The following is a 15,928-nucleotide window of genomic DNA, read 5'->3' as shown; positions in this document are numbered from 1 at the left end:
CTACTTTTTCAGTCCTCCTAGCGACCACTCATCAAGATTCATTTTATGGAAGTGTTTTAGATGAAAATTCGTGCTCTGAATCCAGCACTTTATAACGTGCTTATCTTCTTCACTGAAAACCATTTTGTAACTATGAGTTCATCATGCCATTACCAATGCCAACGAATATGTATTAGATATCAAATAATTCTTAAATGTAATCATCTACTATTAAAGACTATTCTGGAACCAGGGCCACATGTAGGATGTGGTTGAGGCCAGATAGCTTAACTCGTCCCCTTTTGAAAGCACAACAAGTCCTGTTATATTATCTTAACTTTATTGGGAAAGCATCAGACATATAAAGGCACTTGTAGATGGTATGATGTGGTGAGATAATACTTCTCTAGGGTGAAGTGCTTTGTAGTTAGAGAAAGGTAAAAACGGAATGGCCTTGCCAGAGTGTAGAAGCATAAGAGGTACTCACTCAGCCTGCTTAGGATGGAAAAGGAAGTGAGTAATATTTGTCACACAGGAATAGTGACAGGGCTATGCTACCAGTGAATACAGACAGGGGAGTATGGAAAAGTCCACTTAGCAATGGGGATTAAAGAGATTGGCAAAGCAACCAGCTACTGGCAGTGTAAAGAAAAAAAAGTACAGTATGTGTAACAATAATGTATCGATTACACAGGCACTGTGTGTTGTCAGAGCAGGGGAAACATGCAACTAAAACAAAGGGCTAGCAGGCAGAGCTGCAAAGGAGGGGGAAACATAGTTACATAGTTACATAGTAGATGAGGTTGAAAAAAGACGTATGTCCATCAAGTTCAACCTATGCTAAATTTAGACAACAGATACTTTATTCTATATCTATACTTAATTATTGATGAGTAGAAATGAAATGAACAATCCTGTTCCAGGACAGAGACCTATAAATGCTCACAAAATGTTGTGATTTTTTGCACGATATGACGAAAAATAAAAGGGGTCACCTTTTGTTTTTAACACAGCCTGTGAGGAAGTCGCTATACGTGACGAACGCGTTGGGCTCATCCTATTGGAGCAGGCAAATAGTGGTCATAGATTACGCGATCCTGGAGGTCTCATACCACTGAGGAAATCACTATGTGCGATGAAACGAGTTGGGCTCATCCAATTGAAGCAGGCAAGGAGTGATCATAGATAATGGGACCTACTGCACTCACTGAGACACTCAGCTGCTACCAAAGAACCATGTGGGAGTTCCCCTTTCTTCAAGCTGCCGGAAGACGCCAGTCTAGTGTTGACGACTACACAGTATTGAGGCTGGTCTGGGCATTCATCTCCAAGCAATAGCAGAGTGTACGTAAGGGATTTCTTGGAGATCAGCTGCTTGGAAGACGCAATCTTAGCAGGGACCCCACAGTTTACGCAGTATCGAGATTGGTCTGGACAGAAGGTAACATCTCCTACATATCCCCTTCCAGCAAGAAAATTCTGCAATTTAGGGATTTCCCTTTTCACTTATCCAGAGAACAGCTATAGAACTGGTGTCTATGTTTGGTATTACATTTGGGTAAAGAGAATATCTTGCAGGTTAGTCCCCTGTATCTCTCCCCTCCGAATGGACAGAGTATTATCAATTACTGACAGGATACAACATCTGAACCGTGATATATATTTACATTCAATGCCCTTCTCCAACAGGAGTTAGAAAACGTTTTATTCAGTTTCCATCACTGGTGGTATTTGGAAGGCTGACCATTTGGTCATTTTTTGATGCTTTTATCTTGTATCAGGTCATTTGAAATTGGACCAAATACATTAGAAACTACAATGCATCTGATCTCAGATACTATCACAGAGGTTTGGGAAACCTCAGAATAACATAATATAATTATAGGTTTCCTTAACCAAAAATAGGTTAAACAACACTGGTTGATGTATTACAATAGCTGCTATATGTCAGTGTTACAGTGTGTCTGTGTATTACAATAGCTGCTGTATGTCAGTGTTACAGTGTGCCTGTGTATTACAATAGCTGTGTGTGTCAGTGTTACAGTGTGCCTGTGTATTACAATAGCTGTGTGTGTCAGTGTTAGTGTGTCTGTGTATTACAATAGCTGTTTGTGTCAGTGTTACAGTGTGTGCCTGTGTATTACAATAGCTGTGTGTGCCAGTGTTACAGCGTGTCTGTGTATTACAATAGCTGTGTGTGTCAGTGTTACAGTGTCTGTGTATTACAATAGCTGCTGTGTGTCAGTGTTACAGTGTGCCTGTGTATTACAATAGCTGTGTGTGTCAGTGTTACAGTGTGCCTGTGTATTACAATAGCTGTGTGTGTCAGTGTTACAGTGTGACTGTGTATTACAATAGCTGTGTATGTCAGTGTTACAGTGTATCTGTGTATTACAATAGCTGTGTGTCAGTGTTACAGTGTGTGTCTGTGTATTACAATAGCTGTGTGTGTCAGTGTTACAGTGTGTCTGTGTATTACAATAGCTGCTGTATGTCAGTGTTACAGTGTGTCTGTGTATTACAATAGCTGTGTGTGTCAGTGTTACAGTGTGTCTGTGTATTACAATAGCTGCTGTATGTCAGTGTTACAGTGTGTCTGTGTATTACAATAGCTGTGTGTGTCAGTGTTACAGTGTGCCTGTGTATTACAATAGATGTGTGTGTTAGTGTTACAGTGTGTGCCTGTGTATTACAATAGCTGTGTGTGTCAGTGTTACAGTGTGTCTGTGTATTACAATAGCTGTGTGTGTCAGTGTTACAGTGTGTCTGTGTATTACAATAGCTGTGTGTGTCAGTGTTACAGTGTGTCTGTGTATTACAATAGCTGTGTGTGTCAGTGTTACAGTGTGACTGTGTATTACAATAGCTGTGTGTGTCAGTGTTACAGTGTGTCTGTGTATTACAATAGCTGTGTGTGTCAGTGTTACAGTGTGTCTGTGTATTACAATAGCTGTGTGTGTCAGTGTTACAGTGTGTCTGTGTATTACAATAGCTGCTGTATGTCAGTGTTACAGTGTGTCTGTGTATTACAATAGCTGCTGTGTGTCAGTGTTACAGTGTGTCTGTGTATTACAATAGCTGTGTGTGTCAGTTTTACAGTGTGTCTGTGTATTACAATAGCTGCTGTATGTCAGTGTTACAGTGTGTGTCTGTGTATTACAATAGCTGTGTGTCAGTGTTACAGTGTGACTGTGTATTACAATAGCTGTGTGTGTCAGTGTGACTGTGTATTACAATAGCTGTGTGTGTCAGTGTGCCTGTGTATTACAATAGCTGTGTGTGTGTATAATGTGAATGATGACAGAAGATCAGATCTTTACCTTGCTGCAGCCATGAGGGGGAGGGGGCAGTTATCAAAACTCCTCACTGATTGGCTGATCTTTTTCTTTAACGCAATGGGTTCTGGGATTTGTAGTTCATCTCTCTGTAAATAATATTACAGTACAGGAAGAGCAGGACTACAACTCTCAGAAGACGTGTCAGGAAGATCATGTGACAAGCAGCAGCCAATCGTTATGCAGCTGTAGAGGAGGCGGTGATGAGAGATCAGTTGTGTATCTGGGACTTGTAGTTAATCTATCTGCAAACATTATAGTATTGGAAGATGCAGGCAGGAAAGAAAAGGACACGTCACTGACAGCAGCCAATCACCGTGCAGCTGTAGAGGAGGCGGAGACAGAGGGAGAGGGGGCGGGGCCTCTGGCTGCAGTCACAGGATCTTCATATCATTTCCTGCAGATTTATATCAGTGATTGTGAGATAAATAATAATATAAAGTGAAACATTTCTAATAAACCCTCAGTATAATGAGTCTCTCTAATCACAGATATTAGTCACATCCACAAGCAGTTTCCCATCCATATTCCCAGTAACTCTCTCTCAGGGATAAATAAAGTCTGGGATCCTCGCAGCGGTTGCTGAGCCTTGTGAATAAGGAGATGGGACTTTGTCTCAGAGCTGATAGCACAGAATAGTTATAATAATCAGGATCAAAAGAGACATTGCCATAGGAATTCTAGTAGTTTAAAGCCTCAGATTCATTAAAAAAAAAAAAAAAAAAAAAAAAAGCTGTGTGTGCTGTGCACGCGCATAGTAAGTGAAACTTCTTTGACTTTTGTCACAGAAATTGTATTTGTATTGGTGATGTTTTAATTAAAAATCAAAATACAATTTCATTGACAAAACGCAAATACATTTGACTTATAATGCGCGTGCTCGGCACACATCCCCTGTATTAGCTATTTGCACTGAGTGTGAATATGTGTGTCAGTGTGTGTGTATGTCAGTAAGTGTGTGTATGTTTGTCAGTCAGTGTATGTGTAAGTCAGTCAGTGTGTGTGTGTGTCAGTCTGTGTAAGAGTCAGTGTGTGTGTGTGTGTGTGTGTGTGTGTGTATGTGTGTCAGTCAGTGTGTGTCAGTCAGTGTGTGTATGTGTGTCAGTCAGTGTGTGTATGTGTGTCAGTCAGTGTGTGTATGTGAGTTAGTGTGTGTATGTGAGTCTGTGTGGGGGTCAGTCAGTGTGTGTGTGTGGGGGGGTCAGTCAGTGTGTGTGGGGGTGTGTGTGGGGGTCAGTCAGTGTGTGTGTGGGGGTCAGTCAGTGTGTGTGGGGGTCAGTCAGTGTGTGTGTGGGGGTCAGTCAGTGTGTGTGTGGGGGTCAGTCAGTGTGTGTGTGGGGGTCAGTCAGTGTGTGTGTGGGGGTCAGTCAGTGTGTGTGTGTGGGCGTCTGTGTGGGAGTCAGTCAGTGTGTGTGTGGGGGTCTGTGTGGGGGTCAGTAAGTGTGTGTGTGGGGGTCTGTGTGGGGGTCAGTCAGTGTGTGTGTGGGGGTCTGTCAGTGTGTGTGGGGGTCAGTCAGTGTGTGTGGGGGTCAGTCAGTGTGTGTGTGTGGGTGTGGGGGGTGGGGGTCAGTCAGTGTGTGTGGGGGTCAGTCAGTGTGTGTGGGGGTCAGTCAGTGTGTGTGTGGGGGTGTGTGGGGGTGGGGTTGTGGGGGTCAGTCAGTGTGTGTGGGGGTCAGTCAGTGTGTGTGGGGGTCAGTCAGTGTGTGTGTGGGTCAGTCAGTGTGTGTGTGGGGGTGTGGGGGTCAGTCAGTGTGTGTGGGGGTCAGTCAGTGTGTGTGGGGGTCCGTCAGTGTGTGTGGGGGTCAGTCAGTGTGTGTGTGGGGGGGTCTGTGTGGGGGTCAGTCAGTGTGTGTGTGGGGGTCTGTGTGGGGGTCAGTCAGTGTGTGTGTGGGGGTCAGTCAGTGTGTGTGTGGGGGTCAGTCAGTGTGTGTGTGGGGGTCAGTCAGTGTGTGTGTGGGGGTCAGTCAGTGTGTGTGGGGGTCAGTCAGTGTGTGTGTGGGGGGGTCTGTGTGGGGGTCAGTCAGTGTGTGTGTGGGGGTCTGTGTGGGGGTCAGTCAGTGTGTGTGTGGGGGTCAGTCAGTGTGTGTGTGGAGGTCAGTCAGTGTGTGTGTGGGGGTGTGGGGGTCAGTCAGTGTGTGTGGGGGTCAATCAGTGTGTGTGGGGGTCAGTCAGTGTGTGGGGGGGTCAGTCAGTGTGTGTGTGTCCTGCTGCAGCCAGGGGCGGGGTGTAAAATTGCGCACCACTTCTCCCCCTCCCCTTCTGCGCCCCCCCCTTCACAAATTCTGCGCACACACCCCTCCCCCCCACCCCCGCGGGGTACATGCGCCCGGCACGGGCATGAGTGACCGGCCGCGGGCGAGATCACCCTTTCTTCCAGGAGCTGGCGCCGAGCCCCTGTGCCGCGCGTGTGTTGCGCCGTATGTCACTGCTTCCTGCGGGCGCAGGGGGCCCGCGAACGCGTGTGGGGGGAACGACGCCGCTGCCAGCCGCTTCTGCGCATGTGTGGCGTCCGTCAGCGGCGCCATCACAACTGCGCATGCACGGCATGGCAGCGGCCGTTAGGAGCGGCGGCGATATGTCACGGGGTGTGGGGCTCGGGGGGGGGGGGGGGTGGGGGGGGGTGTGTGGAGGTTCTGGGGCTCGGGGGGGGGGGTGCGGCGGCGATTAGGAGCTATCGCCGCCGCCGCAACATTTCGCCCCACATCTATCCAGTTTTATCCCATCAGAGGTGCCACTAAAGAAGTTTCACTTCAAAAAATCTTTTCAGAAAAGGGGTTAATTTCCCCCCCTGGCTCCCCCCAAATTCTGCATCACATACACAGCTCCTTTTCTCACCTTCAGGGCTCTACCCACCAATGTCCCCCCCATATCCCCTCTCTGCCCCCGCTCCTCTCCTGCGCTCTGCTCTGTACTATAGTGCGGCGCAGGACCGGTCTCACCCCGTTATAGAGATATAATAACGCCCTCATTTCCCCTTCTGGCCGGGGGAGTCTCACCCTTCCTGCATCATTAGCAGGGGCTTTATCATTAGGGATGGGATGGAGGGGTCTTTATTGGCATGAGGGGGTCTGTGTGATCTAGTGGGGTGGGGGGGCAGTGTGGCCAAGAGAAGGGGGTCAGTGTTGACACGAGGAAGGTGGGAGAAGTGATTTTTTCCTGACTGGTGTATCTTAGTGATGACAATAATACACTGAAATAGTCCAAAGTAAATCCTGATTTAATCAGAGGGACTTTTCCAGCTGGCACGAGGCTGCCTGCGCGGTGCACAGGTAGGGATGCTGGGTGGCCTGTCCAAAAATACTAAACAAAATGGTGAAAGGTGCGGCGCAGGCGAGAATTGTTGCTGGGGAAGAATGTTATTTATAAATGACCTAACTGTTACATCATTTTTTCTAAATTTCACTCCAAGTATTCACCAATTTGCACCACTTTATATTCTGTTTCGTAAAAAATCTGGGGAGGGGTCTTGGGAGGGAGCGCCCTTCCGAGGGTTTTTTTATGAAATATGGCAAATGAATGCACGCTTGGAGTGAAATTTAGAACAAATGACCTAATGGTCTGATCATTCAGAAATAACTGACCTGCAGTCATACCGTAACGAGTGCTCGCCACAAACAAGTCGGGACCGCGAGGCTGAGGTGGGGAAGTTGTAGCCACCGACCTACAACCGAGCAGCCATGTCCGGAGTGCAGAGTGGTAGTGGTGTAGCCGGGTCAGGGTAGGAGAGGTCCGATTGGCCGAGGTACTTCCGTGGTCTAACCGTGGAGAGATCGTATTGTCGTTGTGCGGTCCAGGGGTATAGAATGTAGAATAGTCGTGTCCGTAGCAGTGGTCCAGGGGTCAGAGAAGGCAGGAGTCCAGGTGCAAGCTGAGGTCAAAATACAAGACAAAGGCAGGAAGCTTGAGGTAAGCACACGACAGCGTTTACGCTCAGCCACTTTGCAGGAGGGCTGGCTGAGCATTTAAGGAACCGGCAGGCAATGGTAGAGAGGCACAAGGCTGCAGGGTAATGAGCAATCAGACAGGCAGGGGCGGAGTGCATAGCAGCTGAGGAGTAATTGAGAGAATGAACCCCTTGTTTGCCTGGGCCCGTGCGCCGGACGGACGCGGAGCCTGGAGATGGTCCCTGCTGTGTTTTCCTTCCTAGCAGCGCGGCGCCTATGCGCAGGTTGCGGCTGATGCGCGTCACTCGTGACGTTGCGAGATGCGTCACGGGGCGGGACGGGACCTAAGCCTGATCCTGACACATACAGGTCCATGGCGAGCAATACTGCACCCCTCCTCATCTTCTCACCGCCCTCACATCCAATAATAATAATAGCATGTTCTTGTATAGCGCTGCTAGTTATACATAGCGCTTTACAGAGACGTTTTGCAGACACAGTCCCTGCCCCGTGGAGCTTACAATCTATGTTTTTGGTGCCTGAGGCACAGGGAGATCAAGTGACTTGCCCAAGGTCACAAGGAGCTGACACCGGGAATTGAACCAGGCTCCCCTGCTTCAAACTCTCAGTGCCAGTCAGTGTCTTTACTCGCTGAGCCGCTCCCTCTCCCTTCATCCTCTCTCACCCCTCTCCCTGTCATTATCACCCCCACAGGACAGCCAGAGAACACACACACACACACACACAAAACAGTACAAGTACAAATACACACACAAACACACACCAGGGCAAAACAGGACAAATACACACAGGACACAGCCTCACCTCTCTCTGCTACATGTTTTTCCTGCCACCTCCATCCTGATTGGCTGCTGCTGTGTAGTGCAGCCAATCAGGATGCAGAAAGCTGACCAGCCCCCTAGCAGCAGCAACAAGTAGAAAAATAAGGCAGTGCACTGCCCAAAGTAACAGAAGGAGGCTCACGGTTTTAAGCAACAAAAAAATAGATTTATTACATAAAAAGTGGACAAAAGGGTCCCCCCTAGACCACAGCAGGGGTCCACCAACTAGTTTCAGGCAAAAATGCCCTTTATCAAGGTTACTAAGTCCGGAGAGGTAAAACCGACATACATGTCACCCCCCCCACTGCACATATACATGTCACCCCCCCGCACACATACTGTACATGTCACCCCCCCGCACACATACATGTCACCCCCCCGCACACATACTGTACATGTCACCCCCCCCCGCACACATACATGTCTCCCCCCTCGCACTCATACATGTCTCCCCCTCGCACTCATACATGTCTCCCCCCTCGCACATATACATGTCACCCCCCCCCCGCGCACTCATACATGTCACCCCCCCCGCGCACTCATACATGTCTCCCCCCTCGCACTCATACATGTCTCCCCCCTCGCACATATACATGTCACCCCCCCGCACACTCATACAAGTCTCCCCCCCCGCACACATACATGTCACCCCCCCCGCACTCATACATGTCTCCCCCCTCGCACATATACATGTCACCCCCCGCACACTCATACAAGTCTCCCCCCCCCGCACACATACATGTCACCCCCCCGCACACATACATGTCACTCCCCTGCACTCATACATGTCTCCCACCTCGCACTCATACATGTCTCCCCCCTCGCACATATACATGTCACCCCCCCGCGCACTCATACAAGTCTCCCCCCCGCACACATACTGTACATGTCACCCCCCCGCACACATACATGTCACCCCCCCGCACACATACATGTCACCCCCCCGCACACATACATGTCACCCCCCCGCACACATACATGTCACCCCCCTCGCACTCATACATGTCTCCCCCCTCGCACATATACATGTCACCCCCCGCGCACTAATACAAGTCTCCCCCCCGCACACATACATATCACCCCCCCGCACACATACATGTCACCCCCCCGCACTCATACATGTCTCCCCCCTCGCACTCATACATGTCTCCCCCCGCACACTCATACAAGTCTCCCCCCCCGCACACATACTGTACATGTCACCCCCCCCCTCACTCATACATGTCTCCCCCCTCGCACATATACATGTCACCCCCCCGCACACTCATAAAAGTCTCCCCCCCCCACACACATACATGTCACCCCCGCACACATACATGTCACCCCCTCGCACATATACATGTCTCCCCCCTCGCACTCATACATGTCTCCCCCCTCGCACATATACATGTCACCCCCCGCGCACTCATACAAGTCTCCCCCCCGCACACATACATGTCACCCCCCCGCACACATACATGTCACCCCCCCCGGACACATACATGTCACCCCCCCGCACACATACATGTCACCCCCCCCCCCCGCACACATACATGTCACCCCCCCACACACATACATGTCCGGTATTATCTCTCATTTTTTACCGGACAGAGTAACCAAATACCGGGCTGTCCGGTTCAGTACCGGACACCTGCCAACCCTATACACAGGAGAGCATAAAAGGAACTTTACCTTTAAAAATCCTTCCCTGGGTATGAAGCAGGGGGTCTCCGGAATATGTACCCTGTTCAATTCAGCTCCGGTAAAGCCTGTCTCAGCTGTTGGAGGTTAGTGGCTCCTCCTTCCCAGGTTTTAAGCCCGCCCCTCCCCACTTCCCAAGTGAATATGTTTTTTCCTTCTACTGGATACAGATCCAATGTTGGTCTTTCTCCCTCCTAATAGAGGTAAATGAGAATTGTAATCCTAATAGAGGTATATTAGTATTTTATCTGGTAGTGTTAGGACTTGCGAACAGGTGTCTGCCTTGTCGTGGCTCGCAAGCTAACAACGCTTTGGCTAAAGGGTTAAACTAAATGACCCTTTTTCAAGAGAATATATAAGTATTTTACTGTGTATTTTTGTCATGTTGGATGTAGCATTGGGCTTCTCTGTCGTTTGTTGTATACATTTGCCACACTCAATAGCTCTCCTTTTTGACACTTATATACATATATATTTTGTGGGGGCAAAGGGGATCCCAAAAAGAGCTTGCTGGGGTTTTGTGTGTTTTGTAGACTCACTGGCACCAAGTTAGTAGCCCAGTGGCTCACTCAGAACATTGCTTCTGAAAGTCCCAGCTCATAATACCGCGCACAACAGTACATTTTATACCAAACAGAAATGTTAATAACAATATACCTTTACATGTCCTAAGTCTCTGGGTATGGGGAATAGAATAAAAAGCTGCACTTTATTTTCTATTACCCTATATTCACCACACACTATGAAATAGACTTGGGACTGAATTATACAAATCCCCTCACAACCTTATCTATGGTTGGAGAACCCATGAACCCCTATATAGGTTCTTGGTAACCCGGGCAGTATCCCCCATAACCTAGGGACCCCTGATAGTTGCAGAGATACTTTTCATCCCTTTGCACCATTTACCTTTCTGGGCTGTGCTGAAGCAGGGAACCCTAGCGGTGAGTCGCGCAAGCAATTTCAAGGGGAGATATTGCAGGGACAATGTGCCTATATGTATCCAGGAATCAAACATGATTCTAAGGTACATTTTTGGGGTATCCAGCAACTCTGGACCCCGACTACCTAGACACATTCTGACAACAGGACATACTTGAAAACGAGAGGTAACTCTCAATGTATTACTTCCTGGTAAAATATTTTATAAATAAAAAATAAAATAAATAAACACTTTCTTCGCAAAACTCCCCTTGAAACTCATAGTCTAGCAATCCCTGCTTGCTGGCATCCCTGGAAAGGGAAAAACACACAAAATAATTTATTGTCGCACAATACATTTTATGCATTACACAGTACTGGGCTCAAGAGCTGACTCTTCTTGAACCCTTATTATGGATCAGGGGTAACCAAATGGGATTAAACCTTTATATGAGAGCCTGGTTATCACCTACCATCACACTGGCTTCATCTCCCTTCCGAATAAAAAACACGTCATCTATATAGCGATGCCATGTGACCAGGTCTGCGCCAAAAAGGTTATTGTTCCAAATGTGTTCATTTTCCCATATACCCATTAAAATGTTGCATACCTTGGCGCAAAGCTTGTCCCGATGGTAGTCCCACACTGTTGCAGATAAAAAAAATATATGTGTTAATATCAAATCTATACCCTCTAGGATAAAATCTGCATGGTTCTTTAAAAGTTTGTTTTATAGTCTCACACCCTTTTTTATGATTAATCGAGGTGTAGAGTAATCGAGGTGTAACATCACATGTTACAAGGATAAAATTATCATTCCATTCTATATCTTTTAAAATGGATAAAACCTGTAGAGTGTCCCTTAGATAAGATTTAATTTTTAAAACATAATTTTGTAAATAAATAATCGATGTACTCGGAAAGATCACATGTGTAATAACTATACATGTGATGTGATAACTATACATGTCATGTAATAACTATACATGTGATGTATTATTGTGTGAAGAAGACACTTGGTTCTCAAGTATTTTTGTATTGAAGATCTCACACACGTCTCCAGGTCAAGGAGTTTATCTGCCTTTGATGTGAACGGGTTTGGATTTTACTGTGAGACTTTGATACATATCTAATGAATTTAAGGGGTCAAGATAAATACTTTGCGTTATTGCTACATTACTCTTATATACATTATTCTAATATACATTACAGGCGGTCCTGGGTTATCCAACGGAATCCGTTCTGGAAGTAGCGTTGGATAGTGAAACCGTTGTAAAGTGAGTCCCATGTTAATCAGTGGTGGTGAGCGTTGGATAACGCATTCAGGCGTCGGATAACCCATTCCGGCGTTGAAAAAAGGGTTGCATTGTAAGGCGTTGGATATGCCATTTGTTGTAAAGTGAAACGTTGGATAACGAGCACTACCTGTACTCTTATATACATTATTCTTATATACATTACTCTAAGGCCTCGGGCATGGTGCCTCGGGCCGCGCTGATCCGCGCTCCTGCTCTGCCTCGCCTGCTCAAACTGGAGCTTTTTTGTGTCCTGACAGGCGAGGCAGTGAGCACGCTTTGGGGGCGAGATGAGACGGAGGCGGGGTGAAGGCGTGGCAGAGGCGGAACGGAGGCGTGGCGGGAGGCGGGGCTAGTCCCTCGCTCCCATTGGATGTGAGTGGTCACGTGACCGCTCCTCCATTCCCCTGAGCGGCAAATTTTAAATTTGCCTGTCTCTTCAAAATACCTGAGCCTCCGCACGCATGCGGAAGCGTGCGGAAGCGGCTGCTTAAGCCGCGCTGATGACAGATGCAGGGGGTAAGTGCATCTGCTCAGAGCGGCTCAGCACGGCTCAGCACAGTGTACTCTACTATGTCCCAGGCCTTATACAGCGCTGCCCCAGTGTTTCATCATTAGGGTCCCGCAACCCCAGGGGGAAATCTCAGCTGGCTGCACAGGGGGCACCTCCCGCACTGCCAGGAGCCAGAGACTGTGATCCTCCTCTCTCAGCCTGGCACAGAGGGTTATCGTTGTTTGCAAACTCACAAACACGGGTTCATAGATAATGAGTAGTTTGTTGCCTGTACAGCATAGAGTATGATCATACACGAAAGTTGTCCATTAGACACTTTGCCAAGGGAGGATTCCTTTGTTTAAAATAGGTTACTAGGCAGAATATAATGACATCACACAATGCACTCCCTGAAAACGAGGGAAATCATCTTATAAACCAATCAAGTTACATGTCATCTTATCTATCCCAGACTGACCCAAAGATCAATTCATCTAACCTAAACTGTTCTTTTTTAGCTGACCAAAACACTTGAGTGTTTGAGCAACAAGACACAGTCCATATCCCCCGCTCTGGAGCAAAGTTCATTCTTGAAACAACACGCATACTGACATATAACAAAGAAAAAGACATACAAAAGACAAGATCGATTCCGAACACTGCTAACAATTTCCTCTCCATAGATTCCCCCATTCCATTTAAATAATATGTCCATTCCAACATTATTATTTCAATAAGGTGAAGGTATATGGTGTAAGTAAGAGAAGGGGGTGTTGAACCTGAAACCCCTGGACTTTACCCTAAGAAAATTCTGTTTAAGAAGAAAATACTGTGTCTGTTTATAAGAAGAAAGAATGTGCTTTGTTTGCATACTGTATTTGGCCAATATAACCAGCAAGGGATGGGTTAATATTCCAAGGCAGCATGCAAAAGAAAATCCAGCTATTTAACCAACCTTGAAGCTCCTGATACAAGACAGGACAGAGAGACTAATCCCATACATCCCACACAGCTACTCTAGGCCCAGCAGCAGATAACATTAAACAAAGAAGATACAGTTACAGAAGAAGGAGGTATTGGAGCATGTGCAGAGAATAGTAGAAAGTAAGAATGATGCAGTGTGACAGAAATGTATAACTATAACTCCCTGAATAAGATTCCCCTGTCTTGACCAAGGGAAGAATTTATTGTTGATTTATTTTGTTCTGGGCACACAGAATAAGCTGGTTATTTTACTCTATTGATGCTGCGCTCATAATACACAATTTCTACTCTTTGAACACAACTCCGTGTCAGCCTCACCTTTTTACAGGGGGTGAATGCATACAGATAGAAAAATATTCAAATCTGCTATTACAAACGAAGAGTTTAAAATCGAAGACTTCATCAGCTGTGACTCTACCCATGTAATTTACCTGATAGAATGTGCTTGTAATATTCAATATGTGGGCCGCACTAAGCAGAGTCTTAAGGTGCGTATCCAAGAGCACATCAGGAACATTAGACATGGGTATGAGAAACACAGTTTATCAAAACATTTTTTTAAATACCATAATAAAGATCCTTCCATCCTTAGGTTTAAGGGAATTAAAATTATTCCCAGAAGTAGGAGGGGAGGAGATAGATTAAAAAGTCTTTCTATACAGAGACCTTTTGGATATATCAATTGGAATCTCTTTCCCCTAAGGGGTTAAATGAAAGTGTAGATAATTGGTCTCTTTATTGATTGCATGCATTTATTCTATGTCATTTCTAATTTAGTATATAGTTAATGGTATGTTATTAATCCTCTGTTTCCATTCTTCCAGTATTCTCCTGGAGCAAATTTATTGCCACCTGTTATTTTATATGCCTTTTGAAATACATTTTTTAAATTTATATTTGTATTAAAACATTGCAGTATTTGAGTAACTAATCATGTACACAGCAGTATGCTAATTGCAGCTAATGACGAACTGCCATTGGATTATTGGACAGCCAATCACAGGTCATTGAGTGGTATTTATTTTGAGCATTAGCTTAGTGTAACGCTCGGCCTGCCCACAAGCCAGACGAGACCCCGGGACTGAGGTGGAAAGGGTAAAACCACACACCTAGCAGCAAACGGGGGCACGGCCGGAGTGTGGAAGTAGCGTAGGTGGTCCGGGCAACAAGAATGTAAATGATACCGTACTTGACAGCTCCGGTGTAGAAGTGTTAAGTTCGTATGCCAAGGGTCGTGGGTTGGAGAGGGCAATGTAATCGATTGTCCGTAAGCCTGGGTCGTGGAGTGGAGAGAGCAGCGTAGTAGATTGTCTGTGTGCCGTGTCCAAAGGTTGTAGATGTCTACAGCGTAGAAAGTCCAAAGTGAGGTTCAAAGGGTTCCAGAGAGCAGCGTAGTAATGTCCAAAGCAAAAGGTCAAATCCAGGGATGTCAGCAGAGATCCCAGGGACAGGAGCAGCACTGAAAAGACAAGAGAGGCCAGGCAACAGTAGACAGCACCAAGGTACAGAAGCTATGCAGAGCAAAGAGGAAATGGTGAAGGGGGATTATATAGTGGGCTGGGACCAATCAGAGAAAGGGGAGTGATGGAGGAGTGGCCCGAAGAAGGACCTAATAGGAGAGCAGAGTGTGAAAGTTTGGGACCAATGGGAGTGAGGGAAGGAACAGAGGAGTGACCTAGGTAAGACCCAGATAGAGGAGGATTGCTAGAGGCAAAGGGAGTGGTAAGAGTAAGGGGAGGAGCGGAGGGATGGACAAGGGAAGGGACAGAAAGAGAAGGAAGACCTGAGAGGCAAGGCTGATGGGGAAGGGGCGTGCAGGGCATGTGCGTGATGTCCGAGGAGGCGGAGAAATGGGGAAGGCGCACCGGAGGGTCCAGGAGCAGACAGAAGAAGGGGAGGAGCAGAAGGACAGACAGGGGAAGGGTCAGGTAAGGAAGAAGAAGCGGGGAGGCGGAGCTGACAGTACCGGGACGGAGACACGCAAGGAGCGTGTGCCACGTCAGTGGAGGCGGAGTCAGGCACCTGGCGCCAACTAATGGCGGCTTGGGTGCGCGCACGCCCGTAGGGCTGGAGGTGCGGGGGCTGGAGGTGCGAGGACAACAGCCAGGAGCGGGGAATGCCGCCGGGGAGCCTGAATGGCCTGTGAAAAAGGTAAGGATGCGCTGCACGTGGGTATACCCGTAGCGCGGATCCTTACAGTACCCTCCCCCCCCTCGAGGGTCGGACTCCGGACGAACCAACCACGGTTAGAGGGGAAATTTTTGGTGGAAGGTGCATGAACATCCTGTGAGAATTCGGGGATCGCGGCGCTCTCAGCGCAACCCCTCCTCACCTCCTTTGCCTCCTACTGCTGCCATGGTGTGTGCCCCTTGCTGGCACCAGGCATCTTCCGCTGCCCTGGGGGTTCCCCGCCATCTCCGGTGGTCCACCTCTGCTCCGAGGCCGCCCCTCTCTCATGCGGCTGCCATTTGTCCCAGGCGCGCGCGTGGACAGGGCCCGCCGGGTGAAGATAAT

The 15,928-nt window shown here is 47.6% G+C and overlaps 1 protein-coding gene across 1 annotated transcript in view; it reads right to left on the bottom strand.

Annotated features, from left to right (window-relative positions):
* The window catches only part of LOC142465249 (uncharacterized), a 39,540-nt gene extending 36,168 nt beyond the window's left edge, over positions 1–3,372 (bottom strand). Inside the window, 1 exon segment of the mRNA XM_075569249.1 lies at positions 3,300–3,372. The gene's annotated coding sequence lies outside the window, so the exon portion shown is untranslated.
* Between the last annotated feature and the right edge of the window lie 12,556 nt (positions 3,373–15,928).

This window comes from Ascaphus truei, chromosome 13 (assembly GCF_040206685.1).
Source record: "Ascaphus truei isolate aAscTru1 chromosome 13, aAscTru1.hap1, whole genome shotgun sequence".
NCBI lineage: Eukaryota > Metazoa > Chordata > Amphibia > Anura > Ascaphidae > Ascaphus > Ascaphus truei.
Note: the sequence above shows the minus strand (reverse complement) of the source record. Positions and strands in the feature narration are given on the sequence as shown.